The sequence below is a fragment of the Podarcis raffonei genome, chromosome 9, assembly GCF_027172205.1.
Source record: "Podarcis raffonei isolate rPodRaf1 chromosome 9, rPodRaf1.pri, whole genome shotgun sequence".
NCBI classification, from domain to species: domain Eukaryota; kingdom Metazoa; phylum Chordata; class Lepidosauria; order Squamata; family Lacertidae; genus Podarcis; species Podarcis raffonei.
This window is the reverse complement of record NC_070610.1, coordinates 46,144,722-46,161,952: the sequence shown is the minus strand read 5'-3', so window position 1 is coordinate 46,161,952 and position 17,231 is coordinate 46,144,722. Positions and strand designations below refer to the sequence as shown.

The 17,231-nt window shown below is 43.4% G+C and overlaps 1 protein-coding gene across 1 annotated transcript in view; it reads right to left on the bottom strand.

Moving 5' to 3' along the window:
• Positions 1-582: 582 nt before the first annotated feature.
• NDUFC1 (NADH:ubiquinone oxidoreductase subunit C1) overlaps positions 583-17,231 on the bottom strand; it is a 255,356-nt gene continuing 238,707 nt past the window's right edge. The window contains exon 5 of the mRNA XM_053403346.1: positions 583-592. The gene's annotated coding sequence lies outside the window, so the exon portion shown is untranslated. The remainder of the gene's footprint in view (positions 593-17,231) is intronic.

The following is a 17,231-nucleotide window of genomic DNA, read 5'->3' as shown; positions in this document are numbered from 1 at the left end:
GAATTCCTATCTTCACATTCCTAAATTATAATATCGCCTTTTAATATATTTTTCTATCCTCTTTTACATTTTTGCGATATTCCTTGTTTTTTTCACAAAGCTTCTTTGAAACACACTAGCGTTGTATTTTCCTCACATACAGTTTTCAAATAATCTCTAAATTTTCCCCAGTCCTCTAAAAACTTATGGTCTCTTTGAAGTCTGATTTTCCCAGTTAATTTGTCAAGTTCTGCAAAATCTGTTAATTTTGCTCTCCATTCTTCCAGATTTGGTAGTTCTTTCTGCTTCCACCTTTGAGCCATCAGTATTCTCGCTGCTGTTATTGCGTACTGAAAGAGTTTACAGTCCCTCTTATTTATGTCGTTTTTAGTTATTCCCAATAGGAAGGTCTCTGGCTTCTTTACAAAGCTATATTTCAGCATTTTCTTTAACTCGTTGTATACCATTTCCCAGAAACTCTTCACCTTCTTGCACTCCCACCACATATGAATAAATGTACCCTCCTTCTCCCCACATTTCCAACATTTGTTACAAATTTTGTACATTTTTGCTAATTTAACTGGCGTTATATACCATCTATATACCATCTTCATGACGTTCTCTTTCAACGTGGTACATGCTGTAAACTTCAAGTTTTCATTCCATATTTTTTGCCAATCTTCCAAATCTATACTATACCCTAAATCTCTGGCCCAATGGATCATTACTGCTTTAACTTCTTCATCCATCGTGTGCCATTCCAATAAGATTTTATACATTTTTGAGATTATCTTACAATCATTGTTAACAATTTCTGTTTGGAATTTCGAATCTTTTTCTTTATATCCTCTTTCTTTCACATCCTTTTTAAACATATCACTTATCTGATAGTAGTGCAGCCAATCAAATACATGTTCTTTTACTTGCTCATATGGTTTCAGTCTCCATTTCCCATCTTCTTTTACCACCAAGTCTCCATAAGTAATCCAATTACTCCTCATATTAATTTTCTTGACTCCCATAACCTCTAATGGGGATAACCAATGTGGGACCCCCATTTCTAGTATATTCTTATATCTGTCCCACACTTCCATTAACGATTTCCGGAAGATGTGGTTTTCGAACGATTTGTAACCCTTTTTCTTCTCTTGCCATAAGTGCGCATGCCACCCAAATCTAATGTCAAAGCCCTCTAAATCCAGTAATTTGGTATTTTTAAGTTTTATCCATTCTTTTATCCAGCAAAGACATGATGCCTCATAATATAACTTTAAATCTGGCAGGGCAAAGCCTCCTCTTTCTTTTGCATCTGTCAGTAATTTATATTTAATTCTCGGCTTTTTGCCCTGCCAGATATATCTTGAGATCATTCTTTGCCATTCCTTAAAAATCATTACTCCTTTTAATATTGGGATCATCTGAAATAAAAATAACATCTTTGGGAGCACGTTCATCTTGACCATTGAAATTCTACCCCAGAAGGATAGCTTTAACCTTCCCCATCCCTCCAGATCTTTCTTGATTCCATTCCACACCGGAACATAATTATTTTGAAACAAGTCACTATGCCATTCTTAACAATAGTACCAGCAGGTAGTCGGAAGCTAGTAATAGCAGGTAATAGGTTCAGTCCCCAGCGTCTCTAGTTACAGCTGGGAAAGAATCCTTGCTGGAAATTCTGCAGTCATTGTACACAGGCTAGAAGGGCCATTGGTCTCACCTGCAGAAGGAGCGTGCTCTGTGTGGGGGGAGGGGGAGCCAGAGTCCAAGTTTACTCACCACAGGGTGAGCCACTTCTGCTGACTCAGTATTGGAAAAAGAATCCTGCGTCTAAGAGTGCTGCTGCCTTCCACCATCTCCCAGTCTTAAATTAGCAAGTCCTAAGGGAGAATGAGCAGCAGTACATATGGTTAATTTACATTTTCAAGCCTTTATATAAACCACCTCACATCAGCCAGTTAAAGAGCCTTGGGAATCCAGAGGGAAAAGATGAAGTCCTATCATAGATTTTTAAAACTGAAGAGGCCAATTTTAAGGAAAGACCATGCTAAGCAGTAATGTGCCCAAGGGAAATATAACAGAGGTGGTTTTGCTCACTCTTTCTTAATGACTTAAGAAAAGGACACTCGTATTCAAATTCAATGAGCACAATTTGCTTATTATCAACTAGTGAGCTTTATAAGCAAATCCCCATGGACCCTATGAATCACAAAAAGGAGGTAAAAATATGACTAGTAAAAAGTCTATATAAGCAAAATTCAAGAGAAAATATAAGTTATAAACTACTCTGGCAAGATGTTGAGACTCTTGCTTAGTGTGTACTATAAATTGTGATGAACAACAGAACATAACAATTCTACAAATGGTATCATTTGAACCTAGACACCCAGGATTTTCTCTTCTTCTTCCTTAAAAGGCAAACCAATGTTTCTGAAGATCCTGTTTGGGAGATTATTACCAATAGAGGTGTGGCATCTCTTAGGATCCTTTACATTTGTATCAACTAGCCCACAAGTTTTCCCATTTTTTCTCTACCACTGGTGCTGATGAAAGCTTGGCCAAATGGATAATAGATATCCTAGACACCAAGGCCCCAGGGCAGAAATGAAATGGCTGAATCTACTGCAGATAATGGCAAGTGCACTATAGTATACAGCTCAGGTTCTGCAGGCAAGAGGATTCCACTGAGTCTCATGCTGATTCTCATATGTGTGCACTGCCAGTTTTTAATTTTACAAACTTAGGGAAGCCAATTAGCAACTTCTTACATTCTTACTCCTTTCTTTTACAGAGTACAGAAGCAAAGCAGTATATGAAGGTTCACATGCCATATTTCTTACTGAGAAGTCTTTAACTCATTTCTTTAAGCACCCATTTTCTTGCTAGTGTGTGACCTCATGTCACCGTGCCAGTAGTTTTCATAGCCCTAGGAAACTCCATTGTGCTCTAATATGGAATGTAGGTGTAATGCAGACAGCCGACGCCAGCAGCAATCTCAAAACTAAATAATTATGCCAAGCCTTCTGAATTCACTGAATGGTTTACACAGCCATACTCTCTGCTGCATTCAAGAGAAAGAGACCGAAAGCCAGAACAAAAGTAGACACAGTTAAACCTATTAAAACCAGCGGCTTAAGGCCGTTGAATTTTATGTTGGATTATGGCCACAATATCGAGCAACACGCATGGAGATAAAGAACCCAATCATAATATCAAAATTAGCAATACTGAAGGAAATTTTATTCTCCAAATGCCAAAGCACTCTTGTTCCACAAATAAGATTGGGTTACTTCCGGATGACCTATTTATTGAGCATTCATCAAGAATTTATTAGCATGAAGATAAAACAGTACCAGCTATCTATTTGAAGGCAGCTGAGATCATAGAATCACAGAATTGTTGAGTTGCTAGACCCTGGAATGTCTCAGAAGCGCCCACCTTCCCTATTCCCATCACAGCACTTTTACTCCCGTGCACATAGGCGCCATCTATGTGGGGCCATGGGGACCCACAGATTTTCAGTTAAGGGGTCGCCCCACCCCCAGTTCTACTTGGTGGCATGACTTGCGATGTACACAAGTTACATCGGCACACCCTGTGCCCACACTGTCACATGATGCAGAAATAAGGGGAGATTAACTTTAATTTAAATTTACAGGTAAAAACCAAGCTCAGCTTTTACAAGTGACTTGCACTTCTAATTAGAGGATTTTATCTGGGGGGGGAAACTTAAGGCATGCACTACTAACAGACATGCCTGCACAGAATGATATGTTTTTGAATGATGAAAATTACATGTTGCTCGAAAGACTGTAAAAACCTATGTCTTCAGCAAAGAGCAAAACATAATAATTAGGGTGTTTTTTTATTATTAAATCATGTTCATCCTACCACTTCTACAGCCAAGGTGGCTTACAGGCAAATTCTAAAAAACTGACTAGATACTAAAACATTTACATTCACAGACTGCCATTCAAACACATGACTGTTCTGTGTTAAAGCAAGACGCATGACCACCCTCTCTTATGTATCAGAAATTGTATTACGTTCGATGGTCCTTATTGCCTGGCAAGTGTGTTTAGGACTGCAGTCCTAATAGGATTTATTATGGAATTTTAATAGTATTTCCACAAGATCTTTCAATGAGGTTTCCTAGAAATCTTAATATATAAATGGGGAATCGTTTAAAGTTTAACTTTAGGGTAGATAAAAGTTTGGGGTCACTTTCCATTGTCGCTTACAATTCTAGATAGCATGGAATTGCTAACAACCCACAGCTATGGAGAGTGGAAAAAGAACTCCCATCCTCAGAGCGATGGCATCATGCGAGCCAGCAATCCTTAAAAGAAAATAAATTTGCTGTGAATGCCTGTCGGTGTTTTGCTTCCAGGAATTTACAGGATTTGGATTACAATATAATTGCCTCAACATGCTTTATTGACCTACTTTACAGCTTTCCTTAAGTGAGGCTAGAAGCATGGTGATCTCTTTTGTATGTTTTAATATTCACTCATCTTGGCAAGCTCACAACAAGAAAGAAAAGCATGAAAGTCACACAGTGAACATACTTTAAAAACCTTTTGATTTATTTCTCCAGGAGAGGAACACCGAAAAACTTATTACAGTAACAAGATGAAACTGGTGGGAAAGCTTTTATTTCTCCGCTTTGTAAAGTCTGCAAAATGTCAGTAGTTTAAAGTGCTCAAAATATTTGATTAGTAGAGTTTGGTTAAAGCTACGATGTAGTCATTAGACTTTGCAAAAAGCCTTTTTTAAAGTGTACATTTCATGATGGAATATGTTTCGGCATTCTGGTCTCCAGATTAGAGTGAAACTTTGGAACCAAATCTCCCCACAATTTGTAACTTTTATTATGACCCATTTTGCACATCACAAAGTACAGTGGTACCTTGGGTTAAGTACTTAATTCATTCCGGAGGTCCGTACTTAACCTGAAACTGTTCTTAACCTGAAGCACCACTTTAGCTAATGGGGCCTCCTGCTCCTGCCAGGCCGCCGGAGCACAATTTCTGTTCTCATCCTGAAGCAAAGTGCTTAACCTGAAGCACTATTTCTGGGTTAGCGGAGTCTGTAACCTGAAGCGTATGTAACCTGAAGCATATGTAACCTGAGGTACCACTGTATTGGCTCACACTTTTGCAAAATGACAAGAATATAAAACATACACATATAAAAGATAGAAGAAGTGCCCAGACAAATCAGGACTGGTCCACACTTCTGCTTGTCTTGTGCCTAGAAAGCACAGGTCTGAGTGGTTTTAGTTGAGATTCCTGCATTGTGGGGGGTTGGACTAGATAACCCACAGGGTCCCTCCCAACTCTACAATTCAATGATTCTGTGATTCCCCTTGCCCTGCTCTTTTCCCCAGGGAAAACCTGTTCTTTGGTGCTAAATTGGAGCAAACATCAATCTGGAGAAAACCTGAATTGCTGTTTGCTCCAATTGGGTGCTAAAGAGCAGTTTTCCATGGGGGGAAGCAGTGGGACAAGAGGTGTGGGATGTTAGCATCCCAGATGCCTATGTAAAAGGTTAATTGCAAGAACTTAGAACTCTGTGATGTCATATGCCAGTGGCAGTTACGGCTGTTGGTAGAGTTATGGCAGTTAGTAGAAGAGTCTTAACAGAAAAGCAGGTATGTTCTGTTGTGCTGTTGTCTGCCTCAGCGTCAGTATCAGTTAGTCTCTAATAGTTTAATCTATGTAACATGTTTTAGTATCACCTACCTGCATTGTATATTTAATCGGCAACTGCAAGTACGCTAAGTAAAAGTTATAATGTTATTTAAACTTTAAACTGAGAGTGTCTTGCGTGGTTTTTCTAGGTGGAAAAAAAAAGAACTAAGTAAAGGGTCAATAGTCTCCCGCATACTCTGCAGATGGGAACTAGAGTTTAATTTCCACAAGAGGAAGTGTAGTCAAGCCCTCAGATAGCTGCTCCTCTACACTTATTTGCCAACCAATGCCTGATGTATAGAAGTGGTCAAATCTTTCTGTGAATAACAGGAATACAACATGAACTATATGTTCATATTTAATGATGAATTACCCTCCTCCCAGTGGATTAGATGATGAATTTCTGCAGTGATGTTACTTAAAAGCTTTCTTACATGCACAGATGGTGCATACCTGCCATACCTAGACTGGCTGCTGCTATCGCTAATGTTGAATACCACTCATGGGGTGTGGTGTACTAGTACTATACTAAGTACTAATGTACAACCCTTTGATGCAAACACATGAAAGTTGCATACAGTTTGCATCGCCTAACCTCAAAAAAAAAGATATTGTAGAGTTGGAAAAGGTTCAGAAAAGGGCAACCCAAATGGAAAGATCTGTTTATGTGGTTGTCACCTAGTGGCCAAAGGTAAAAAGTGTTTCTAGAGGGGAAAGTTGCAGCTGAGCATAATTGAGGCATAATTGTGTTCAGATCACAGAATCATAGCGTTGGAAGGGATCATCTAGTCCGGAGCTTTCCAAACTGTGTGTTGCGACATGTTAGTGTCTTGGCTGCTGTGTAGAGGTGTGCCGAGCTCCCAGCCCTCCTTCCAGGGCTGGAAGGATTTAACCTCTGGTTTGCTAGTAAAACTGAATTACTGTTGCGAAATGATGCACATCTAAAAAGTGTGTCACTGTGATGGGATGGTGAGCTGCTTGTGCGTAAAATCCTAGTCCCTCAGAGTTTGGCTAAGTCCACAAACCTCTGTCTGTGACGGAGCTCCTTAAGCATGGCTCCATCAGTCGCTCGTTGAATTGGACAGTGGGCGTTTACGGAACTTCTTCCAGCATAAAAGCTCCTTAACGGAAACGCGTCTTCTGGACTCTCGGCGTGACAGTTTCCGGCGAGGGGTGGGTGTCCCTATAGGAGGTCTTGAAACCTCCCCACTGTTCTCGCTTGAAGTGTCTCTGAGCCCTCCCTCCGACTCACTTTCCCTTGGAAATCCACTTCTCCCCCTGCTGGTTCCCTCCTCAGCTGAATGGTCTCTCTCACCCTCCGTGAGCCCTTTCACCTCCTGCGCCTCAGATGGCAGTTCCCTGACATCCACCTCCCCTCCAGGGCCCCCTTCACCCCCTTCCCTCCCCTCCTCTGCGGGAGGCGAGGGAGCAAAACCCCTGAAAGAACCTCCCTCATCTTCCGAAGTTTCGAACACTTCCCTCCACCTGTTGCTGTTTCCGGTTTCCAAGTACTCCTCCTCATCGGAGTCTGTTCCTACTTCCAACTCCGATTCCCTGAATCCTTCCAGTTCCTCCTCATCATCGGTGGTGCCAAAGTACTCCCTCCTGAACCTCGCTACTGGCTGAGGTTTCCTGGGGAACCTTCGGTGGAACGTTTCGATCAAGATCTCATCACTGACCTCCTCTGCCGTCACCCAGGTGTTTTCCGACTCCGGTTCCCCTTCCCACGCGACCAAATACTCCACCTGATTACCCTTCCACCTGGAGTCGATGATTTCCGCCACATGGTTGCTGCTTTCCCTTTCCTCTAAGACTGGCCCCCGTGTGGATACCCCTGCACCTTCCCCCCTATATGGTGACAGTAATGACCTGTGAAATACTGGGTGCAGTTTCATGTGGTTCGGTAACCGGAGTCTGAAAGCCACTGGGTTGACCTGTTGGATGATCTCAAATGGTCCCAATCTTTTGGGTCTCAATTTTTTGCAACCCCCCTTGAACGGCAACCCTTGGGTTGATAGCCAGACCTGACTCCCCACCCTAATGGTTTCACCTTCCCTTCTGCTCTTGTCTGCCTGCCTCTTATATTCTTCTTTGGCCCTTTCTAAGTTGAGTTGGAGTTGACGATGGATCGCTTCCATTTCTTCTACAAAATGTTCAGCGGCTGGGACACTCCATCTCTCCCCTCCTCCCCCTGGAAACGCCCTGGGGTGGCACCCATAATTAGCCAAAAAGGGGCTCATCCCGGTGGACACATTCTCCGCATTATTGTAAGCAAATTCTGCTAGCGCCAACTTTTCGACCCAATCGTTCTCTCTGTCATTGACATAACACCTCAGGTATTGTTGGAGGATACCGTTTGCCCTCTCCGCCTGCCCATTGGTCTCAGGGTGCCTGGCAGTCGAAAAGTTGACCTCTACGTGCAACAAGCTCATAAGTTTCCTCCAGAATCTGGACGTGAACTGTTTCCCTCTGTCGGAGACCACCCTCAAGGGGGCGCCATGCAGCCTAAAAATATGTTCTACAAACAATTTCGCTGTCTCTTCCGCCGTGACTGCATGTGAGCAAGCTACAAAGTGACCCATCTTAGTTAACAAGTCTACTACGACTAGTATGGCGGTTTTCCCCTGGGATTTAGGCAGATCAGTCATAAAATCTATCGATACCGCCTCCCACGGTCGTTCTGGTGTGGGTAACGGTTCTAATAACCCCGCTGGCGCCCGCCTTTCTCCCTTGGCTCTCTGGCATTGGTCACACCCTCTCACATACTCCCGTACATCCTCCCTCACCTTGGGCCACCAAAACTCCCTGGTCACCAACCACATGGTCTTGTGTTGCCCAAAATGCCCCGCTGTGGGGTTGTCGTGCAGCTGTTTGAGTACTCTCCCCCTCAATTCCCCTTCAGGTATATATAGTGCCCCTTTGTAATACAATGCCCCGTTTCTTTCTTCAAAACCTCCGGGGTCTTCTCCCTCTCCCCTTAAACCTCTGAGCTTATTCTGGGCGTATTCATCATTTACCGTTCCCTCTACCAGTTCCCTTTGCCCCACCCAGGCTGCCCCACACACCCAGTGGTCCTCTGGGATAATATGTCTCTCTTCAGGCGCTCCCTCCCCCTCCAAATATTCAGGTTTGCGCGAGAGAGCGTCCGCTCTGATGTTTTCTGGACCTGGCACATAGCAAATTTCAAAATGGAATTTGGAGAACTCCTGGGCCCACCTCACTTGTCGTTGGTTGAGCACTCGTGCCGTTCTCCAATACTCCAGATTCTTGTGGTCCATACACACTTGCACCTTATGCTGTGCGCCAATTAGTAAATGTCTCCATCTCCGGAACGCTTCGTGAATGGCGAGTAGTTCTCGATCATATACGGTGTAGTTCCTCTCGGATTTGTTCAGCTTACGCGAAAAGAAGGCACACGGTCTCCATTCCGACTTATTACTCCCTGGCTGAAGCAGCACCGCCCCCACCGCCCGGTCTGAGGCATCAGTTTCCACTCTCATGGGTTTTTGTAAATCCACATGCAGGAGCTGTTCTTCCGAAGCGAATGCCCTTTTCAATTCCTCAAATGCTTGCTCCGCCTCCGCCATCCAAACGAATTTCTTCTTGCTGCTTAGACAGTCCGTGATGGGAGCCGTTAAGTGGGCAAAGTTCTTGATGAATTTACGGTAAAAGTTCCCAAACCCTAAGAACCTTTGCACATCCTTTTTCGTTTTCGGTGGCTTCCATTCCAGCACCGCCTGGACCTTGCCTGGATCCATAGCTAATCACTTGTCTGATAAGCGGTACCCCAGGAATTCCACCTCCTTGGTGTGAAACTGACACTTCTCCAATTTCACCCACAGCTGGTTTGCTTGCAGTTGGCTCAGCACTTCCCTGACATCCTTTACATGCTGCTCCTCATTCTCTGAATATATCAGCATGTCATCGAGGAAGGCCACGCAATTCTTGTAGAGCAGAGGTCCCAGGACATGGTTCATGAGCGATTGAAAACATGCGGAGCCTGATTGTAATCCGAATGGCATAACGAGATATTCAAAAGCCCCCAAAGGGGTGAACATGGTGGTTTTCCATTCATCCCCTTTCCTCATTCGTATCAGGTTGTATGCCCCTCTCAGGTCCAATTTCGTGAATATCTTTCCCTTCCTCACCCTGGTCAAAATGTCATCAATCCTGGGCATGGGGAAAGTCACTGGTTCTGACACGGCATTTAGCCTCCGGTAGTCCACTACAAGCCTGGGTTTATCCGTGTTTTTTTTGTCCACAAAAAACACTGGGCTCCCCCCCACCGCTCTGGACTCTCTGATGAAGCCCCTCTTCAGGTTTTTATCAATAAACTCCCTTAACTCCTGCATTTCCCTGTCTGACATGGCGTACAGCTTGCCCACGGGGAGCTGGGCCCCAGGGACCAGGTTAATTTGGCAGTCAAAGGCTCTATGCGGTGGTAGTTTATCTGCTTCCCTTTCGCTGAAGACTTTGCTCAGGTCAGCGTATTGTTTGGGCACCTTCCCTTTGTCCGCCACTTCCGTCCCTGCTAGAAAGGCTTTTGCCCCTTCTGGGACCTTTCCCTCCCTGCAGTGTTCCAGGCAATGTGCTGACCCAAAGGAAACCACTCTCTGATGCCAGCCCACTAGCGGATCATGCAACGCTAGCCAGCTCATTCCCAAAATGACGGGAGCCCCTCCCAGGGTGGCCACATTGAACGCTATCCTTTCTGTGTGCCTGGCCACCCTCATAACCATTGGGACGGTCTGTAGGCTAACTTCTCCTCCCAACAGCTCCCTCCCATCGATCGTGCTCACCTGCAGGGGGTTGCTTAAAGGGAGTATCTGTATCTGGTGTTCAGCTGCAAACTCCTTACTCATAAAATTACAGGAGCTGCCTGAGTCCAACAGCCCCTTTGTCTTTAGTGGGTATCCGTTTGCCAGCTCTAGCAACACCTCTATTACCAGGGCTGGCCTTGGAGGTTCTGGAGTGGGCACTTTTACTGCTCCTTGGCCTGGCTGCAGTGCCCTGACGGTGGCAGCCAGGCGTTGGCTTCTACTGGCTCCTGGACTCCCTCCTCCTTCCCCCCAACAGCTCCTGCCATCCCTTGCCATTCCTTTCTTTGCGGGTAGACTCTGGCAAAGTGACCTGGCTGCTGGCAGAGATAACATTTCTTGGCGCTCTTTCCCTCCTTCTTCCTCCCTTCACTGAGATTTGAAACTGCGCGCGCGCGCGCTGTTCCAACTTCCATCGGCTCTCCTGGCGGGAGATTTGGCTCCGGAATCTCTGGAATGCGGAAATCCCTCCAACGCTCTCCTTTCCCCTCCCGCTTCTCCAAGGCTCTTGCCTCCTGGCGCGCTCCAATGGTCAGCGCTGATTTGGTCAGCTGGTCCATAGACTCCGCCCTGGGCGCCCGGGAAAGTTCGTCTTTCACCGCCGAAGAAAGCCCCTCTTCAAAGAGCATTTGAATGGGTTCCGCCGATAGGTCCCAGCCCAATTTATGTATCAACATTGTAAACTCAGTCCAGTACTCACGAACCGATCGGCTACCCTGTTTACAAGCCATCAATTGTCTGCGCACCAGTCCTTGTTCAATCTCGCTGGAAAACATCAAATCCATGGCGCGAAAAAACTTCCTCGTGTCCTTCAGCATTTCACTATTCCCTGCCATCAGGGGTCTGACCCAGTCTCTCGCCCCCCCTTCAAGATGGCCAATCACAAACGCCACTCGCGATGCCTCGTCGGGAAAGTCATTAAACTGCAGCTCGAGAGCATACTGCATCTCTGTCCTAAAGGCTTGGTAGTTCCTGGGGTCCCCCCCAAACTTCTGCACCAATCCTGGCATCTTTCTTGCTAGTGTAGCGCCTTTTGCCTTTTCTGCATGATATGGCTAAGCATTCTGAGATATTAGTGCGGTAGAGAAGAAGAACACAACACAGTCATGTGTAACATGTAGTTCCATTCACAAAGCATGCCTCAAGTCTAGGAGCTTGTAGCATACTGTTGCTCTAACTCAAATCTTGCCATCTGATTAGATAAGCCAACCAGCTTACAGTGTATTTGTCTGTGAATATATGGGTAAGGAAGAATTTTTTTAAAAAAAAAAATACTGATCCCAAGGCAACAAGAACAGAAAATGTGCATTTCTGTTAATAGCATGGATGCAATTATTATGGTTTTTATCATTAAGCAAAGTGCTAAACCTCATACATATTCAGCTTCTCTCTTTATAAATAAAAATTCCATGTACATCGACTTCAAGCACTCTGCATAATGAATGAAAGTTTCAAGAAGTCAGAAACCATACTGTTAATTAGGTAAATGTTATATTGAAAGATAGGAAGGATCGAGGATGTAATTATCTTTTTGGTCTTCTTATAATTCAGCTTACTACCATTTTGCATGTGTGTATCAAATAGTATTTTTTTTAAGGTTTTGGGGTGTCACTTTACAGCAATATTTATCTTCATGTAGATGTGGTTTTTATATCATGTAAATGAGCATTGAAATGGGAGCTGTATGGATGCTCAAAGGACTCTTAACTCGCAGGACTCTTAACTAACTCCAGCTCCCAGGATTCTTTGGGGGAAGCCATGACCGTTTAAAGTGTCATCATAGTGCTTTAAATATATAATGCAGATGAGGGGGAAATCAAAGAAAGAAGGAGCAAGACAAAAATTAAGATGGGAGAAGAAAGTGGGCAGGTAATGAAGACTTGGGGAAGTCTAGACTATTGGCCATGGAGCCAGTGCAACACAGACTTGCTATGTCAGATACTGGAGATCTGCAAGATGTGCCTTCTACATAGCATGTCAACAAGGGCCCAAAGAGAGACCAGGACTTCTTGATTTGAACTAATCAGCCAGTTCCCCAATTGCATATTTCTAGCCCGCATTGAAATGCTGATTAATTTGGACTCCCTTCAGCCACAATACAAGGTCTAATACTGTGACTTCTGATAGTTGGATACAATCATACAGCAATGTATGGGAATCTTTGAGCCATAAAGGGATTGCTAAAACAGCCACACATGTTATCTGTCTCAAAAAAAAAATCCTGCCTAAGAAAAATTGATGAAAGATCTTTAAAGCAGACTCCAGGGAAGAGTTATAGAAAGCAAAGCCATCAGAATCCTGAAATTATTATTCTGATCTTGATTCCAAGTGAACTGGCAGCAGCCTTAAAAGAAACGCATATAATCATTGGGTATTTAAACCTCTATTAGACAAGAACAAATTTAAACATTCAGTGAAGCTTTCAGGGTGTTAGAAAAACCACATACTATTTGTCACACGTGAACCGTTTTCTCAAGAAAATTTTGATTATTTTTTATGTTTCTTTAGAATACACACACACACCCCTCCTGCCTCTGCCTTTTTGCTCCTTCTACTACTAGATTTTCCTCATTTGAAATTCCAGCTCGAGTCAGAGCTATGACCCTGCTCAGCATCTCAAGGATTTGCCTCTAGCCATAATTATACTCACCTTTGCGCTCTCTGCACTTTGCCAAGCGACAACAGCTATAAAATTATCAAGGGGAGGGGAGGAAATCAACAGCATTTTTAAGGGTCACCAAAACAGGTTACAAGTTTGTCCATTGACATTTCCCTCCTGGAAAAGTCAGGGCAGGAGGTCAAAAACATGGCTGACTAACAAGACAGAAGTCAGGGAAAAGGTTATGTGAATAGTAGCATCAGCTGTTAATAATGCAACAGGAAAAAAAGCACATTTTTTGGACAAGCAATGGAAGGAAACCATACCAAGAAAAGTGGAAAGATGCAAGGGTCATCCAAGAAATTACTACGTAATGTTGCAAAAGAAATTACTGTACTGTAAAAGAGATGGGTCTGTTGGTTAAATATCAGACCAGGATTTGGTAGTTTCCCATACATATATACACATAGATATACATATAGATAGCATTCTATTGGATATGAAGAAAACCAGCCTTTTTAATGAATGTCCAAAATGTCAGTCTTACACTCAAAGAAGTCTGGCAGCTCATTGTAGTCAGGATTACCCTGGATCATGAGTAGATTTGCAGAACATGTTCCATAGGGCCAAGTTGTTACAGAGACATCTCAAGAAGATGTTCAGGGTTAGGGTGCACATATAATAGAGTGAAAACATATCAGGGAAATGGTCCCAAGAGGATAAAGGTCAAAGAGGTAAGTCCAGACTCCAGAGCAACTGGCTGGTTCTAGGTGAAGCACTGAACAAGGCAAAGGATAAAGAAGTCAAACAGCTTCCAAGGTAACATAGTCAGAATTAGGGCTGGTGGCAGGATCCACAGGGCCAGTAGATCCACTCTCCAAGGAATGCATCACCCGCTGCTGCTGTTGCCTAGTGGCCAGAATATCTAACAGACAGAGGACATCTTTGCTCATTGCAACAAAATTTGGGGGGGACAGGACTGCAAGTGGATCCAACTGCTGCTTATAGCATTTCTGCTGTATGCAAAGGAACTTGTGAGGTGAGATGTATCTCACCCTGCACAACTTCTTTTCCATACTTCACACCAGGAGTGAAATAAGAAGCACAATCCACTTGTGGTTCCTTTCCTCCAGCCTGTTCCAATCAGAAACGTACAGGATCACAAACCAGCTTGCCAGAAGTGATGGGTTTTGTGTATGTGTGTTTGACCTTGGTGCTTAGAGTCAATGGGCACCAAGCATAGCTGGGATAACAGGGCTGGATAAAAATATAGCCCAGATGCAATGAAGCATTACTGTTGGACCTTTGGGAATTATTGCTATTCTACGCTTAAGGATATCATTTGGTGTAGGATCATTGATTACATAAAGAGGCAGGAACATAATTAGAGCAGAATGACCAAAAATAGAGGCATGCCTGTCCTGGAACTTATTTCTAAGGAGGTATATATAGGACTACATTGTTAGGGCTGCACTGCAAATCTCTTTAAATGCAATGTAAGGTTTATGATATACCTGTGAATTGTAGTTTCGTAAGGATAGGGACTCGGGTGGCGCTGTGGGTTAAACTGTAGAACCTAGGGGTTGCCAATCAGAAGGTCGGCAGTTCAAACAGGTGAGCTCCCGTTGCTCGGTCCCAGCTCCTGCCAACCTAGCAGTTCAAAAGCACGTCAAAGTGCAAGTAGATCAATAGGTACCGCTCCGGCAGAAAGGTAAACGGCATTTCCGTGTGCTGCTCTTGTTCGCCAGAAGCGGCTTAGTCATGCTGGCCACATGACTGTACGCCAGCCAGTAAAGTGAGATGAGCGCCGCAACCCCAGAGTCATCTGCGACTAGACCTAACAGTCAGGGGTCCCTTTACCTTTACCTAAGGATAGTAAAGTCAGAATTCTGTTTGTAAGCCCCAAAGCCTCATAAAACTACAGTTTCCAATTTCTTTTGGGGGTGATGATAATTAAGAGTATGAAGACAAGATCCATGTGGGTAAATGAGCTGCATGCCAAGGAGTGGCCATTGCCCATCGTTCCCTGGTGCATTCTATATCCACAGGCACAAACATCTCCCCCTTCACACTGTGTGGTGTTCACTTCAGCAGATCCCACTACACAAGCAGCAAACATTTTTGCTGCATAAAAGGTAAATCTTCCTCCTCATCTTCCTGAATAACAAAGAGTTATCTAGTGATTCTTAAACGGCTAATTCCTTTTTGCTGTTCCGTTTTCTAAATTTAGTAGCTGTTCACCAAACCAATGAAATATTGCCGATGCCAAAGCTTAATATTCATGACTTGGGTATTTTGTTATGCTCTTCACCGTTTTTATGCAGTATGATGAATATTTTAAAATGCTGGAAATCAAATATTTATCTCAACATAAACAACAAACCAGCAACAAAAAGCACTAATTATTCCATGTTTCATTTATTCCTTCTGTGTTGTCTTTCATCCTAGTAGATGCCCATTTAAAAAAAAAAGTCTGTGAAGCTGTAAACTTCAAGCTGCATGACCCAAATGTGGCAGAGCTCAAAGGGGCTTTCGCAAGCACACATCTGTGTAAACTAATTTGAGCCATTGTTCTATGGAAGGGATAAAAGGAGCAGGGTGATGGATGAATGGGAGAGAAGTCTGGTTCACATGGCAAAAATCCATAGGGCTCCACAGGAAGGGGCAGGGCAGGTCATGAATAACCTTGGTTCCCATTCAAATCCTCTTCACTATTAGCATTAAGCTTCCATCTGGACTGCAGTAAAATGGAACTGGCACCAGCGATTGCTAAACTCCCAGCATCATTAGGAGGGATTGAAGGCATATGGACAAGATAACCAATGGCTTTGCAGCTAGTGATGTTGCTCTATGCTCCTTCAGCCTGTTCCCAAAATCATTCAAGTGAAAATTAACTTCCTCTCATCTGGCCACTAGGAGAAAAAGAAATAGGAAGAAGCAAGGGAAGAGAGGGAAGAAGATGATTTCCTTGTGAGGAAATGGCTATATTGTTAATCAGAGCAATTTAGGTACAGGCTGAGGGGTTTAACTGAAATAAATGTTTTCTAGAGGGGGAGATTCACCTTAGAGTACAAATATGTGAGGCAGAAAAGAGACAAAACATGAAAGATGCAACAGAAGGACAGAGTTCCCTGACGGCTCCTTTTCCCAGTCTAGAAACGCCAAAGGGTTGAAGTATCAAAGCATTTACCTAGTAATTGTGTGTATTCTCCATGGGTGGCAGGAGCCAGGCCCTGAGCAAGGTCTGCATCAGACAACTGACAGATTGTCTCCACGAGAGAAGCAAATGATGGCCTTATCAGAGATGCTCAGGCACTGAACAAATTCAATCTCCCCTGCACTTCTCTTCAAGCTACACCTCCACCTACAGACATCCATCTTGAGTGTATGAGGGCTGGTTGGAGGGAACAAAAGAACTCACAACAAAGGAGCCAAAGAGATGATGGGCCTTTTTCCCCCTCAATATGTCAAAACACTTGAATTGTATCAGCAACCAATCCTAAGACTCAAGGGGGTGGGGGAATTCTTACTTGCAGAAGAAGCTGAGCATAAATTAGAGCAAAGGCAGAAAAATATGTTAAATGTTACGGCAGAAAAAGTAGCTGTATGTGTGTCCGTCCAAATAGCCTGTGTCTAGTAAGGCAAGATATTTCCTACAGAAGTTCATGCTGCAGCAAATAAGTTAGTTTGAGATGCCTAAGGGCTCCGTTGCTTTATTTAGGCAGCCTTATTGTGTCTCTGTGTAAATATTCACACTGTGTGTGTGCCCGCACACTGCCTATTGAATTTTTTATTCTTTCAGAAACTAAATGGAGCTTTTGTTATCATAACGATTACTTGGTTTCATAACATAAGCAATCTGGGTGATCAGAGAAAAGTTCTTCCTTTAGAAACAAAGGGATTTCTTTGTATCAGGAACAGGATATACCTAGCATGATTAGGACGGTGGATTGTGAAGTAACTACTAATTGCAGGGTGCATTTTTAGCCAAGCATTGCTATTTCCTTCTTCTTCTTCTTTGTAATTTTTAAAATTAGTTTTCCAATATACTCCCAATAATAGCCAAATTATAACAATGACCAATTAATTCCCAAATTATACAATTATCAAAATGCCAATCAACTTCCAATTAATACATCTTAG